Genomic DNA, 17,636 nt, shown 5'->3' with positions numbered 1-17,636 from the left:
ATATTGGACAGGTATAATATGGCTGTGTTGATATAAAAGTAAGAAGCACTTAGCAGTCTGATTTCCAATGAGACTTTTCTCCAATAGAGATCAAATGACATTTAAGGAGGCTCTAGGGTATACAAATTTCAGAAAAATATTTAAAATATTTTTTTTTTCATAACTCATTTTATTTATAACTTTATTAGTTGTTACTTTATCCATGTTATCATATGGTACACAAAGCATTCAAAACAATCAATTCGTTTTGGCCCAAGATGACTTTTAAAATGTATATATATATATCATTGAAAAAGCTCAAAATTATCTCCCTTTGGTGCAAAAATGCCATTTTTTGGCATTAGAATTGTAATATCTTTTTTAACTCATTGGTGACCTATGTTTTTATGCCCCACCTACGATAGTAAAGGAGCATTAGGTTTTCTGGTCTGTTTGTTCGTTCAACCGTCCGTTCGTCCGTCCGTCTGTCCCGCTTCAGGTTAAAGTTTTTGGTCAAGGTAGTTTATGATGAAGCTGAAGTTCAATCAACTTCAAAACTTAGTACACATGTTGCTTATGATATGATCTTTCTAATTTTAAAGCCAAATTAGACTTTTGACCCCAATTTCACGGTCCACTGAACATAGAAAATGAAAGTGGGAGTTTCAGGTTAAAGTTTTTGGTCAAGGTAGTTTTTGATGAAGTTGTAGTCCAATCCACTTGAAACTTAGATCACATGTTCCCTATGGTATGATCTTTCTAAATTTAATTCCAAATTAGATTTTTTACCAAATTTACAGTTCATTGAACATGGAAAATGATAGTGCGAGTGGGGCATCAGTGTTCTTTGGACACATTCTTGTTTATTATCATTTTCAAATAAGCTGTACTTAAACTAAACTATTATAAAATATAAGCAATTTCTGTAATTTAGTTCTTTTTATGCCCCAACTACGATAGTAGAGAGGCATTATGTTTTCTGGTCTGTGCGTCCGTTCGTTCGTTCGTCCGTTCGTTCGTTCGTCCGTCTGTCCCGCTTCAGGTTAAAGTTTTTGGTCGAGGTAGTTTTTGATGAAGTTGAAGTCCAATCGACTTCAAACTTGGTACACATGTTCCCTATGATATGATCTTTCTAATTTTAATGCCAAATTAGAGATTTTACCCCAATTTCACGGTCCACTGAACATAGAAAATGATAGTGCGAGTGGGGCATTCGTGTACTGAGGACACATTCTTGTTTTATTTTCGATATTACCTCTATTTCTCCTATTACATGTATTAGTTCAACAGAAAAAAAAGTACCTTAAGTTTACAAAAATGTATGTTTCTTTCGAAGGCAGATTGAGAGCGTAAATGAACGGTGACCCCATTTTAATTTTTTTTATTTTTCTATTAAGTATAAGATAAAGTTCATTTATAGAAAAATATAGCGAAATCATATATTAAGAAAAAAATTTGATTTAGACCTGCAAGCTGCCTTTATTTAACAAAAATAGTTCATTGTACAGCCTTTGACAATGAGCAAACCCTATACCGGACAGTGGTTTTAATAACAGCACAGCATTTGAACAAATTGTAAACATTTGTTGCAATGGGCTTAATTCAAAAGACTGCAACACGGAACCAAACAACAACCAATAATATGTAAATCATAGACACAAATTACTGAAATAAAAGTACTAACAATGAATATATATTCAAATGAAAGTTTATCATAATGTTCATAAACATGATAACATAGCCATTGTATTGCTCTCTTCACTGATAATTTTTGAGTTTTGTGTATTTGTAGGTCAGACATCTCGGTTTTCATGGTCATCATACAACAGATCAATACTGAACAGAAAACTTAAAGTTGATATTTTTCTTCATAGTGCAACTTTTTTTATTAATTTGAAATGGAACGTGTTTTTTCCTACATTTATTAGAAAAGGGAAATTTCAACATAATGACTATAAACAAATAGGAGTCATATCATCACGATCATAGATGCACAAGAACTTGATCATATAAATGCAACAATGTAATTATCAATTGAAAGAAGGAACGAATGAACAAAATATTAGTATGTTGTCCAAATAAACTTGCTTTGTCTTCTCATTTGAATTGCTCCACCCAATAAAGATGTACGAGGAAGATCTTTGAAGAACAGATTGAAAAAATGTTTTGTCTAAGAATTGCAGGAATATTCTGGTGGATGAAATAATTTATTGACTTGACTCTTATATAGTGGACTGAATAATTGTACATAGCAAGTTGGGGAAAAAAAAACTTTTACAGAAAGTGTTTATATTATAAATTTGCAAATATAAGCATACCATTATGTACACCTCAAATGTATATAATTCAAATTGTTTGCATATTCATGTATTGCAATGAAACTATAACAAAGAAAACCTCACCTCGTGAAAAGAGTAAACAATTCAGTCAGAATATGGAATATTTTTTTCAGTTCTATTTTTCATAGTAGAATAAACAAGACAAAGATTTCAAAACAATATTTTTTCATTTATTTAGACATTTCATCATTTTGTTTCAGTTAAAGGACTTTACTCTTTGACTGTAAATATTATTATACATTCCAAAATAAGAATTATCTTTATTGTCATATAAACAAATTAAAAACATGTTTGTGACAAAATGAAAAAAAAAATAAATATATGTACATGTATATTTAATAAATATAAAAACCTTGCATACTTTTAAAACATTTTACTACCAAACAGCATTCATTGTTACATTTACATTACTGTATATTTATATCTATATATTTATAATTTAATCCCATAGGATTTTATTTTGTCCCATGGGATATAAAAAATCCCATTGAATAATTAAAGTCCCATGGGATTTTTTTTGTCCCATGGGACAACAAATATCCCATGGGACTACAATTATCCCATGGGATAAAAAAAAATCCCATGGGATTTTACCAAAATCCCATGGGATAATGGTCAATCCCATGGGATATTGAAAATCCCATGTTTTTATAAATCAAATAGCAAAATAAATATAATAGTAACAGTAGAAAACCAATGAAATTATTGAATCCCATGTAATTCCGCACATTTTGGTTATATTCATGACATTGTAGCTCTTGTTTGAGGCGGCGGCGGATTTGCAAATGAGTGTTTTGCAAATTTAAAGTGTCCAGTGTTTTACCACTGAAATAAACATGCGGAATTCAGGATGAAAACAAAAATATGTTAAAATCAAACTGTGTTTTGGAATTGACAGTTCTGGTGCAGGTACATTTTTGTCAAAATACTAAATCAATTATCAAGTGGGTGAAATAAAAGGAAGTCAATAGGTATAATTTGTATTGCCTGATATAAATATTTTTTCAATATATACAAAATACAATATATCATAAATAATTTAATACACAAATGAAAATACATAAACATAGATATATAACCAAACTTTTTGGCAAACATCCGCCGCTATAAATTTATAAAAGGAAAAAAAAATTAAGAGGGAGGGAGGGTGTGTAATTTCAGCGTAATATCAAATTCAAAATTGTAAAGAAAACACTTTGCAATAGTATAGATAAACAATTAACAACAAAGGAAAAGTTTATATCCAATAAAAAGAGCGAAAAATAATATAGTGAGTAAATTTAATGCAAGAGTTTATACTAACGAAAATCTAGTTTGAACCAGTGTGATAACTGAGGTGTAAAATATAAATTTCACTGTTTTGCTAATTAAATAATTTAAATCTTAAATTAAACCAATTATCAAGTGGGTGAAATAAAAGGAAGTCAATAGGTATAATTTGTATTGCCTGATATAAATATTTTTTCAATATATTACAAAATTCAATATATCATAAATAGTTAAATACACAAATGAAAATACATAAACATAGATATATAACCAAATTTTTTGGCAAACATCCGCCAAGCCTGCAAGGCCGCTAAAAAAAAATTAAAGATATACTATCATCACTCTTTTTTCTCACTTCAAATAAGCTCCATCCTTTCAAAATGTGTATAGATAACGAAAGGACAAAACAGCAAACCAACTCAAAATATATGTAGATCTTGAGTAGTTAGAGGAAAACCAGCATCATATTCAGGATGCAAGTTCTCTGAAAAGAGAAAAAAGAATAATTATAGTAAACAATATACATTTATAAAGTAAATAAAAAACACAATTGTAACACATTACAATTTATACTCTGATGCTTACATTTTGTAATAATATTGATTTTCTTTTTTCTGAAAAGTTCTGTACCAGCAAAATTTAAATGAAGGCTTCAGAAGCCCATCTCTTGGAGCAAATAAGGAAGAATCTGGAATATTGTCGAGTAAGAAACTCCTATACAAATTACAATATAATAAATTATTTCTTTTACACAATCTTTTTAACTCAGTATTAACTTTATTAACTTTAGCTCCAGTTTTCATGTGATCAACTGGTCTAGGAAGAATAGAAGTAAATATCAACTTAGCAAATGTCATCTTTTTTAACTTGTGAATTAAATCTCCGAAATATGACATAATAGTATCTACGGATTGAGACGAAGAAATATTATTAGTACCAACATTAACTATAACGAAATCTAATGAAATTAAATCTACTTTTCCAGATGAAATTAACTCAGTAAGACGACCAATAGTGGCACCAGGATAGGTCTGAGTTGTACACCCATCTATTCCACTAACATATTTAGGTACAGACGCTGACACAATGGTCGCCCTTTTTTCAAAGAAATTCCCTGTAAAAATTTATAATAAAACATCTGCAATATGTACCGTCTTCTTTTCTGCTACTGAAATCTTATCATCTAATGAAAATTTTAAATATCTCTTGTAAGCATCGCTTTTCCAATCTCCGTACAATTGAATTTCAACGTAATATCAAATTCAAATATGTAAAGAAAACACTTTGCAATAGTATAAATAAACAATTAACAACAAAGGAAAAGTTTATATCCAATAAAAAGAGCGAAAAATAATATAGTGAGTAAATTTAATGCAAGAGTTTATACTAACGAAAATCTAGTTTGAACCAGTGTGATAACTGAGGTGTAAAATATAAATTTCACTGTTTTGCTAATTAAATAATTTAAATCTTAAATTAAACCAACTATTTAATTTTTGGATATGATTCAGAAGTTCTCTAGCTTGCTTGATAAACCCAATACTATAATGGAAATCAATGTTATACAAAAATAAAAATAAACGATCATATTACTGAATATTTGTAATATCGACAAATTGATCCGTTTAAAAAAGGTGAAAATCATTTGATCAATTGTTAAATGTGCAAACGATCACAATGAATATTTTTTAAATAGTTCAAAATTTATTTATGATATTTGATCTGGAAGGCTTCCTGCTGTACTTATTTCTTAAATATAGAAATAGTTTGTATAATTTCAAGTTTATGTCAAATCATCTTTTTTTAGAATCAAGGAATCAAGAGTTCATTTACATGAAGTGACTAAAAGTAAGTAATACATTTGTGTTGCCATTTTCCAGGTCATTGCAGTGCTCGTTTTCAAAACAATGTTCTCAGAAAAAAAACTATATTTTTTGCTCATCAGACCCAAAGGACAAAGTGAATCCTTACGTCAATCGTCGTCGTCATCCGTTAACCTTTAGAAACATTTCCTCCTCTGAAAGTACTAGGTAAAATTAAATTAAATCAAACTTGGTCACAATCATAATTTGAGTATATATATTTTTTTTAATTTGTCCATTGACTCCACTTGCAAATCAACATCGCCGCCATGAGATCTACCTAATAAAATTGAGAATGGAAATGGGGAATGTGTCAAAGAGACAACAACCCGACCAAATAAAAAACAACAGCAGAGGGTCACCAACAGGTCTTCAATGTAGCGAGAAATTCCCGCACCCGGAGGCGTCCTTCAGCTGGCCCCTGAACAAATATATACTAGTCCAGTGATAATGAACGCCATACTAATTTCCAAATTGTACACAAGAAACTAAAATTAAAATAATACAAGACTAACAAAGGCCAGAGGCTCCTGACTTGGGACAGGCGCAAAAATGCGGCGGGGTTAAACATGTTTGTGAGATCTCAACCCTCCCCCTATACCTCTAACCAATGTAGAAAAGTAAACGCATAACAATACGCACATTAAAATTCAGTTCAAGAGAAGTTCGAGTCTGATGTCAGAAGATGTAACCAAAGAAAATAAACAAAATGACAATAATACATAAATAACAACAGACTACCAGCAGTTAACTGACATGCCAGCTCCAGACTTCAATTAAACTGACTGAAAGATTATGATTTCATCATATGGCTCAATATCTTTAATTGTTTTTACATAGGCGGTAATGGTAACGTTTTTTCCTGTAGCTCAGTCCATATCGTAAACTTGGATATGTATGATAGCTCGTTTCGAAGCTGTGACATTTTCACATATGTGGTTAAATTTTCGGGGTACGAAGTGAGATTACTTTTTCCGTAAATTAGCAAACCCCGAACATCCTTTTGTGATGCGGCTCCTTGTGGTAAAATATCCCCTTTTTAACACAATAAGTTCTTTGAAAATTTAATACTTTGAACACATTCAATAGCTCCATAGTTTTTACACATTTATTCTATGTTCCTCTACTTTCCTAATCACCACAAATAATTAAGTTCAGTCATTTGTTAAAAATAGAAACATGTCCAATATCACTACACAGAGATTTTTTCTTTACACGTGACTTTTGAGTTCCTCATTTCGAGGCGCATTAGTTCCTCATTTCGAGGCGCATTAGGGATGTTGTCCCATATGAACATCAGGCACAATCCTTCCCGTTAGGGGTTTAGTATCATACCATTATAACATATATGAGAAGAACATAACCCGTGTCATGCCAACAACTGTTTTTAGAATAAATGTGTTTAGTTCCGATGCAAAGACCTTATCAGTGACTCAATATTAACGCCAAAATATGCAATCTTTAATGACTTGACAACAGTATCGTAATTATATCCCTTCTTAATAAGTCTATTCAAAGGTTTTGTAAGTTTCTGAGGTGAATACTGACACCTTTGTGCTTTATAAAGAATATTTCCATAAAAAATTGGATGTGAAATACCTGAACGTATTAGAAGTCTGCATGTTGAGCTATCTTTACGAATGATGTCTTTATACCGATGATAAAATTTAGTAAATGTTTTGACTAGTTTGTGATATCGAAAACCCTGGTGTAATAATTTTTCAGTAATACATAAATTTCTCTCGTTAAAATCTAAAACATTGTTACATACACGAGCGAATCGTACAAGTTGAGATATATAAACACCGTAAGATGGTGACAACGGAACGTCACCATCTTAAAACGGATAATTAACGATAGGAAATGAAAAATCATCCCTTTTATCATAAATTTTAGTATTCAGCTTTCCATTAGTGATATAGATATCAAGATTGAGAAAAGGGCAGTGGTCATTGTTAGTATTAGCTTTATTTAAAGTAAGTTCAACAGGATAAATTTCATTACTATACATACTGAAGTCGTCATTATTGAGAGCCAAAATATCATCCAAATATCTAAAAGTATTATTAAATTTGTTTATCAGATGTTGTTTCGATGGGTCTTTGCTTATTCTTCTTATAAATTGTAACTTGTAACAATACAAAAACAGGTCCGCAATAAGTGGTGCACAGTTAGTCCCCATTGGAATTCCGATTATCTGACGATATACGGAATCCCCAAAGCGAACAAAAATGTTATCTAGTAAAAATTCAAGGGCATATATAGTATCAAAGCATGTCCAATTAACATAGTTGTTTTTTTGTTTATTGCTACTAAAAAATGACCTAAAAGAGTTTGAACATATATATTCACATTCTGATTTTTTGAATGCCCATTTAATTAGGTGTGTGAATTTTTTCTTAATGAGAATGTGAGGCAATGTGGTATACAGGGTAGAAAAATCAAAACTTTGAACAGATTCAAAATCACCAATATAAGCATGCAATTTATCAAGTACTTCCAACGAGTTCTTGACCCTCCAAAAGTAATTTATTCCACTATTTTCGAAGGCCTTATTTGAACAATTTATTATCAGGTTTTTAATTGTACCAAGTGTGCTGGTAAGAAGAATAGACAATTTAGTAGTTGAACAATGGCTTGAAGACGAAATAAATCTATATTTGTAAGGGGTTTTGTGTAGCTTCGGAAGCCAATACATAGTTGGGACTTTCATTGTGTTTGGCTCTGCTTGTAAAGCGGTGGCTAAAAGTTTATGTTTGTTACAGATTTCGTTTTCTGAAAATGGAGTCAGTTGGAATGTTGGTGAATTGATTAATGTCTATTTTCATGAAAAATGTCAGACGACTTCACATAGAAGTTATCGCCCTTAAATGACGATTTTTTCCTTGAAAACGCGATAGATAGAGAAAATATTTAAACCGCAAAAAGGATCGATCGGCAAGACAATATGTACCTTCAAGTAAAACTGCTGAAATCGTCATACGTACCGATTATCAGGTTATATGCATGTTGATATCGTAAAATATCAGTTGCGAGACATAATATGAAGCTTTTTGTCGAGTGAGCGTAGCGAACGAGATCAAAAAGCCTTCATATAATGTCAAGCAGCTGATATTTTACAATATCAATATGCAGATAATCTGATAATCGATTTATCGGGCTATATTTGCGTGTTTCAGAAGTGTTTTCTTTGTTTCACCAGCACACAAAAGATGACTTGATAAGTTCGGGTCAAAGTTATTAACGTCGGTTCAAACATTATGACGTCGCTGATATGTCCGGGTCAAAGTTATTAAGGCCGGGTCAACGTATTTGACGTCACAAAGACATGATACGGAATAATATTAAGAGCTGAACAGAGTGATATAGACAGTGGGACGACCGATAAAACTCTTTATTCGAGTTGTTGTCTTTTAATGCCGAGTCTTACCAATTTTATTTTTTTGCGTTTTACCTTATATCTTCAAAATTCAATATATAGATATATAGAAACTTAAAAAAGCAATGATGATCAACAAAACAACATGCGCGTAGCTACGTTTACGTCAAAACGCCCGGGCGTACACTTGAATTTTGAAAATAAAACAAATAATCGACATAGAATATGAAAATCTGATCAAAAGCACATCAGCCTTGTGCTTCTTTTTTTAATGGATTGTAATTTTGAATAAAAAGGGACTAAATTTACTCAAATAGATCATTTAACATATTTGTTCGAATCTTTTGTAAAAGTCTGAATCCACTATGAATTCGACCTTCTTTTCTTATATTTAAAGCAATTCACTATCTGCTCAAATTCGATATGCTGTTTGTATTTTTGTCGAGCCTGTGATTTATGTCCCAAAAGCGAGACAAAGCGGCGTCAATATTTAGGTTCCGAATGTGGATAAATTCTTTTAAATGACTCTCTGTGAAATTTTACGAAAGTTGTACATAAACTGTTTATGATCAAAAGAGTATTCAGAGCAATATAATAATACAATTATATCTTTAATTTTCCCGCATTTTAAGGATAACATGTATTTCTTTCTGCAATTTTATAAGTGGTCGCAGTTTGGGCTTGCATTTTGTTATTTCTTCTACTTGTCGAACCTTCATCGAAATTTATGAAAATGTCGAAGAAGCTTTTTCTATAACTAATGTCTAAAGCTAAAATTTTAAAAGCATTTGTTTTCGTTCATTTTTCGGTTCTTTTCTGATAGACAGATAGCCGGACTCTATTGTTTTACAGGATCAATTTATAAACCTTCATAGATTGTCGTGAAATATTTCAGATCAAGAAAAAAATATCAAAAGAACATTTTTTTTTAAATCCCTTTAAAGGAATGATACATTGATTCAATTTTTGTGGAAGAAATCCTAGATGTTCCAGAATTTTTTTATATTGCACCTCTTAGAAATATTTTTTTTTTCGTGTTCATTAAAAGGTGCTTTTGTTGATTATATGTTCACTCACGACACCATTTAAACTTATTTAAAAGTAATATTGGTTTGGACGTTTTCTCTAAAACCAATGACCATTAGGCTAGCTTCCAGTTTAACACGATGAATAAGTTAACATATTACAAAATTTAACCAAAAAAAACAAAAAAAAAACATTTAGATTCAAAAGTATGTTGTTATCAATGATTTTTTACTGACAGGAATCATTATGGTATCTCATTCTCGATAGCTTTCGGGGGCTTCGTCCCTTTCGAAACCACTACCAACAGGTGCTTTGACATTGAGCGGTTGGCACCCCTCATATCCCTCGCCAAAGTTCGGGCGTACACGTAAAAATGAACCAACTACACCACTGAACAAGATCTCCTTAATAGACCTTTTCAGCAATTGTCTATACCTACAGTTGAGAACGACTACGACAGGTGAGATATAACTCAGTCTATGAAAGAAGCGATTCGATAAAAAACTTTTCTTATATCAACGTGCGATATTGTCTTATATCAACGAGTTGCATTGTGGGAAATTTCAGACGAATGTTAGCATTTGTACGAAGAAAGGCAGATTTCTCGGTATAAAGTTATGACTCTTTCTTAAAACAGGGTGACATTTAACACGACATACTTGTATAATTTCCATGAATTATTTTATGTAATAACAAGCAAGGTGTATTTAAACGAGAAAATTGAATTGTTGAATAAATGCAATTGAGATGAATTCAGTTGTTTGCTAAGCCAAAATCACCTATAAGTCAAAGATACTGCTATGTTTTATTATATCAATGCGATATTTGTCTTTTATCATATACTTAGACTAAATAACATATGATTTTTACCGTATGATAATAGCATTAAATTAAAGTATTTTCCATATTTTTCGAATTGTTGCTTAGCGGGCTGATATGAAAAGTTTATCACATGCTTCGATTGTTATCACATGCCTTTCCGTAACGTTATCACATGGCATTCCGGTGATACTCGGCAAATTCCGGAAAATACACCCCAATGCTACGTTTCAGTGAAAAACATTACAAAGTAGTGTACAAAACAATTTTTTGAGTACTGGAAAATATATTGTGAAAATTGATTAAATTAAATTTTAAAAAACAAACAAAAAAACAAAAAAATATTAAATAAATGCATTTTTTAAGTTTTTCTTAAACATAATTTAGAAAGTTACTTTAAAAAGTTGACTTTTCCAAACAGTTTTCATTATGTATATTGTTGAATTATTTTTTTGTCGATTCGTCCATATTAAAATGTGTGGTTTTTTTTTCTCTGTTGAGGCATATGCTAGAAAGATTTCATATTGAATGTATCAAATTTTGGGTCCGACGTCCGTGAACTTTTTACTCTTTCAACATATTTTCGGGAACCACGTAGAAGGATCAATATATGAATCTGTTATTTTTCTCTACTGTTGAAGCATATGATAAAAAGATCATAACATGTCATTTTTCATATCGCATGTATTATCAGCCCTCGGTCAATATCAGCCCTCGACCCATGCAGCTCTTGGGCTGATTTTGAACCTAGGGCTGATAATACATGCGATATGAAAAATGCCATGTAATAATCTGATAATATCATAGTGATGATTTTTTAATATCAAAAATTTAGGAATGCGATACTTTTCTAATATAACTGCTATAGTTTTAGTACTGCAACTGACATCGAAAAGACGCTTAGTTAACGAGTTTGATGGTCCGGAATAACACACGGCTGCAAATTGTTTTGAAAGATAAAATAATATCTATATTTTAATTTCCGTCTGGTCATAAAAAGTTTCTATGGTCACATTTTTGTATTTTATCCCTTTAATGGAGGTTCCCCTCAATTTACGGTTTTGGGTAGTTACCTTAAAATCCGAAAATATATTTTTTGGTCAAATTTCCAGCTATTTTCGTAAATATTTTCTATGCACATATCATCAAGGATCATCGGAATGATGAAGACATAAATATAATATCATCTCCAAGTAAAACTTTCAAACTTAAAGTTGGCTGTTTTTTGGATAGAAATTTAACGCATTTTTCTTTGAAAACGAGAAAACATATGATTCAAAAACAGTATTTGAAATTTAAGAGGACAAAACGTATTATTGCGATACTGCATGCAAACTTTGTTGGGCAAATTCCAAACAATTTTGTCAAAAACTCAAAAATAATTTGTACCTTTTTTGATTACGGAAATTTCCCATCCGTCAATCAGCTCCACCATTTATTTTTTCCTTCACAATGAATTTGATCGTTTCGATGTGATTATGTAGATTTTGTAGAAGTTAATTTATTTTTTAGTAATTTGAATATATATAGTAGTTCTATCGTGTATTTTCTGTGAATAAGTTATATTTTTGTTTATACAATTTTTTCTTTATCCTTCGGATAAGAGGTTTTTCCGGATATAATGACTATAGTTGATATTTTGTTAAAATACATTGTATGTCAATGTTTAACCTCAGAGCAATTAATATGCATGCAAGGGGTCGGGGAAAACGAACTTTTGAAGTTTCGCAGAAATTTGGTGTGTGACAAGGTGATGCTACAACCAACTTCTCTTGATATTCTGCTTTCCTTGGGAGAATCATCAGTGATGTTATGAGACTTGCACCAGAAGGCAAAATTGTTGCGTCTTTAAATTAGATTGATTGATTGATTGTTGGTTGCTTAACGTCCAGTGGCAAATATTTCATGCATGTTCAGGACGAGAACAAGTTAACAATAAAAACAATAGGTATGTCTTGTCATAATAGAGGCCACTCGGGATGATGGTCGGGAAATTTTGGACTGTCACTGGAAACTGATGGTATGTTGGATTTGGACAGAAATTTTCCATTGCAACAAAGAGTTGTTGCAAGGGTTCTTAACGTGCAAAGAACGTGGCACTCTCTTTACACGAGGCATCGGATTTAACCAAGTGACCACATTTCGTTTCCCCAATCACCCTTGGGGAAATTTAAATTAGAAACAACAGAAATCCATATATGTGATCAAACTGATCGACATGTATACTCACAACCTGACACTTTTATACGATTTCGCTCTCAGTTTCTTCCTTGTAGTTTGGATGTGAAAACAGTTTTTTTGTGTAAAAGAAAAACATTTAAAAAAAAAACAGAAAACTACAGTGTTGACAGTGTTTTAAGTTGTGCTAATTAATGTGAGTAATCATTTATCCATGCGTTACCAAGTACTTATTGAAGTCAACACCTGTGCAATTAGGTAAAACAGTAACTGAAAAATTAGAATTTGAACTTGCTGTCAGTTCATTGATAACGATTGTTAGTGATGATCTGTTCTTCCATAAGAAAAAGCCTTCCTCATGTAGCACACCCTCTACATATACCGATCACTTTTACCCAAGATTGTCTCTGATGCTTACCAAACTGCTAAACTCCAGAACTAACTAGATATTGTGACACCTTACAATTCAGACACAGTGGGGCCAAGGTATATGAAATATAGAGTTTAGCTCTGAACTCAATATAGGGAATGCCATATCTGCTGCAGGAAAATTAAAGTCTATGTTATGACTTTCAGAATTATACCAAGGTGTGTCTGAAAATGTCAAGGGTACATTAAAAGAAGAACAATTACTTCACCTTACCGCCAGTGCTCTTATGAGCTATGTCCTCGTTTGGGCATTTCTATGGAAATGATGCCCGCTTAGCTTCTTAATAGATATAGGAAGATGTGGTACATGTATGAGTGCCAATGATACAACACACCATCCAAGTCACAATTTATAAAAACATGTTCTCGGATTAATTTGCACTTCTCGTAAGTGAAAAATTGGAACCACAATTTTTTTTTAAGGTAGAATTATCAAACTTGGCAATAATATACCCATACCCATAGGTAAAGCAATTTAAATAAAAATTGATATGTCTCTCCCCGTTCGGCAGTACGAGTGAAATTAGTGTCAATATCCAATAGGATATTTTTTTCCCTTAGGAAATCCTATAGGAAAAAGTCATAATCCCGTAGGATATTTATAATATCCTATATGATTTTAATATCCTATGGGATTTATAATCCCTTAGGATTTAGAAGTTTGATGTTCAACTTGAATTCGATATTCAGTGACAAAGCAATTCAATTTTCGAATCTGTATTTTCATATTTTCGTCTAACGGCGTAATCGCTTGACCTGTTGCCCAGCAACTAAATGCTGTAGATGATGATCTGCATTTGGTTAAAGACCCTCATCTTAACCCCACCACACCCACTAAAAAAGAAAAAAAAATAGCGATCTTTGATCGACTAAAAAGGAATCAAATATGATGGCGAACCATAATGTCAAAATACCAAATTGTAAATATAAAATTATGTTGTGACAAAGATGTACCAATGACCAACACGGCAACAGTAAGTAAGCCCTGTTTGAGTCAGAAGTGCGACACTGTCCAAAAAGAATCTGCAATGACAACAAGCTCTGGTGAGATATAAGGCACTGATGGAATATTTTTCTATATTTTCAAATATTTTGGCCTCGAGCATCACTGATGAGACATCGATTGTCAAAACTCGCATCTGGCGAAGAAAAAAATGATACTAACCGTTAATATTTCCAATTCATTAGGGGGATACCTCAACTTTGACGTGGTACACAGCAAACTCCGAAACAGTAAAACTATAAACGTAGCGTAGTAAAGAGGACGTAACCGCTGTTTCGGAGTTTGGGTACACATATTTTGAAGCGGAACTAAATATTTCGATGTGGCCTGTTCCTTTGACCTTTGAAATTGATAGCCTTTTACTCCTTCCTTGAATGTGCACTCCACGTGACGTGACGATCGGTTGAGAAACACAAATTATACCGGACGAATGGACAGTTCTATTACAATGTTCCTTCAGCAAATTTGATAAATAGCATTACAAAAACGAATTAATCGCTATTGGCATGTGGAACAATCATCGTTGACAGACTCGCATATCTAAATATTCACAATCATATATTTTAAAAAGAAATAAAGCAGATCACGATGTGAAATTTATAAATTCAACTTGGTGAAATGTCGTCTAAATACATGTAATAAGAATATTATATATGAAAGAGAGAGATATTCATATGTGTTTGAAATACGTTTTTTAATCTAAATAGGTGTCAATAGTCGGTGTCGAAAGTTGTTGAAAAGGTTTAATATAAATCAAAGGCCAAAATTGTCAGTCGACTCCTTACCCAGATCTACCTTTGAAGTAAAACTGCTGAAATTGTCAAACGATTCTTTATGGAGTGTTTGCCCTATCTACGATTTTTTTTACAATTTTTGTTTGTTTTTGGCGTTAATATATCTTAAAAATTATAAAATAGTTAGTTAAAATAAGCAAATATGATCAACAAGACAAAATCTACCTTAAAGTAAAACTTGTTGGAGTGTTTGTCTTTTAATGACTATTTTTTTTAAACATTTTTATGTATTTTGAGCAAACATTAAAGAAAGTAGAGGGAGACTTTAACAGAAAAAATGATCAGCAATACAACTAAATATACTGTATTTCTGTCGTTGGGGAATGTCCATTGTGGAAGATGCCCGTTTACTTAGGTGAGTGACATAGGCACGAAGAAGGACCTCGCCCTAAGTCTCGTAAGGTTCTAAGCCTCGTGTCAAAATTTTGATATTTTCGGACATTTGATTAATATTGATACTCATTTCACAGTTACATCCAATTTAAATATACCACTGGAAGTAAATTATCTGAAAATAGATAAGATCAACTATTTGTTCTGCTTATTCACTTATTTTTTTTTTTTAATTAAACTTTATATTTATTACATGTACAAAACAGAATGTGGCCATTCGTCACTTGAGATTTTTCTCTATATATTGTATATAATATAAAAAAAAAAAAGATGTGGTATGATTTCCAATGAGACAACTGTCCACAAGAGACCAAAATGACACAGACATTAACAACTATAGGTCACCGTACGGCCTTCAACAATGAGCAAAGCCCATACCGCATAGTCAGCTATAAAAGGCCCCGATAAGACAATGTAAAACAATTCAAACGAGAAAACTAACGGCCTTATTTATCTAAAAAAAAAATGGAAAAAAAAACAAATATGTAACACATAAACAAACGACAACCACTGAATTACAGGCTCCTGACTTGGGACAGGCACATACATAAATAATGTGGCGGGTTTAAACATGTTAGCGGGATCCCAACCCTCCCCTAACCTGGTACAGTGGTATAACAGTACAACATAAGAACGAACTATAAAAATCAGTTGAAAAAGGCTTAACTCATCAGATGGACAAAAATACAAGTGGACGTGGCCGGGTACTTATACATCCCGACACAAAAAGACACAATTTATGAACAGATCTGAGGGTACTCGCAGTTATCTGACAGCTATTTCAAAGCCACTAACAGCTAACAAAAAAAAATCATGCATCTAAGACTAAACTATCAATCCGTACACATCCAACATCCAATGGATTTGGTGTAAAGACGTCATAAACAGCCAGAGAAAAACAGGACCTTGTGTAATGCCAAGTTACAGGTATCGACAGATTGTAGATCCATAAATGTGTATATGTATATAACATGTTAGTAATATTTAGTTACCTTTTAATTTACTGATAACAAAATCAATATTTATACCAATAAAAACAATATTCAATGATCTTATTACAGTGTTGAATAGGTAACCTTTTAGAATAAGTTTATTTAAAGGAGCGACAAGTTTACATGGATCATTTCTAAATTTCCGGGCACGGTTAACAACATTTCCGTAAAAATGAGGATGTGCTATCCCATTTGAAATCTTTAACCAAATCTTTATATCTATGGAAAAATTTAGTAAAGGTTTTAAGTAATTTATGGTAACGATATCCCTTGTTTAATAATTTACCAGTAATACATAAACACTGGACACTTTTAATTTGCAAAACACTCATTTGCAAATCCGCCGCCGCCTCAAACAAGAGCTACAATATCATGTATATAACCAAAATGTACGGAATTACATGGGATTCAATAATTTCATTGGTTTTATACTGTTACTTTCATATTTATTTTGCAATTTGAATTATAAAAACATGGGATTTTCAATATCCCATGGGACAGGGCAAAATCCCATGGGATTTACCATTATCCCATGGGATTTTTTTTGGTCCCATGGGATTATTGTAGTCCCATGGGATATTTGTTGTCCCATGGGACAAAAAAAATCCCATGGGACTATAATTATCCCATGGGATTTTTAATATCCCATGGGACAAAATAAAATCCTATGGGATTAAAATTATAAATATATATATATAAATATAAAGTTATGTGTATGTTACAATGAATGCTGTTTGGTAGTAAAATGTTTTAAATGTATACGAGTTTTTTTTATATTTTTTATATATACATATATATAATTTTTTTTAAATTTTGTCACAAACATGTTTTTTATTTGTTTTAATGACAATAAATATTATTCTTATTTTGGAATGTATAATAATAATATTTTACAGTCAAAGAATAAAGTCCTTTCACTGAAACAAAATGATGAAATTTCTAAATAAATAAAGAAATATTGTTTTGAAATCTTTGTCTTGTTTATTCTATTATGAAAAATAGAACTGAAAAAATATTTCATATTCTGACTGAATAGTTCACTCTTTTCATGAGGTAAGATTTTCTTTGTTATAGGTTCATTGCAATACTTGTATAGGCAAACAATTTGAATTATATATAACTTTGTGGTGTACATAATAGTATGCTTATAATTGCAAATTTATAATATAAACAC

Source organism: Mytilus galloprovincialis, chromosome 7, assembly GCF_965363235.1.
Source record: "Mytilus galloprovincialis chromosome 7, xbMytGall1.hap1.1, whole genome shotgun sequence".
Classification (NCBI taxonomy): Eukaryota; Metazoa; Mollusca; class Bivalvia; order Mytilida; family Mytilidae; genus Mytilus; species Mytilus galloprovincialis.
The sequence above is the reverse complement of the archived record's forward strand: the minus strand, read 5'-3'. Positions refer to the sequence as shown.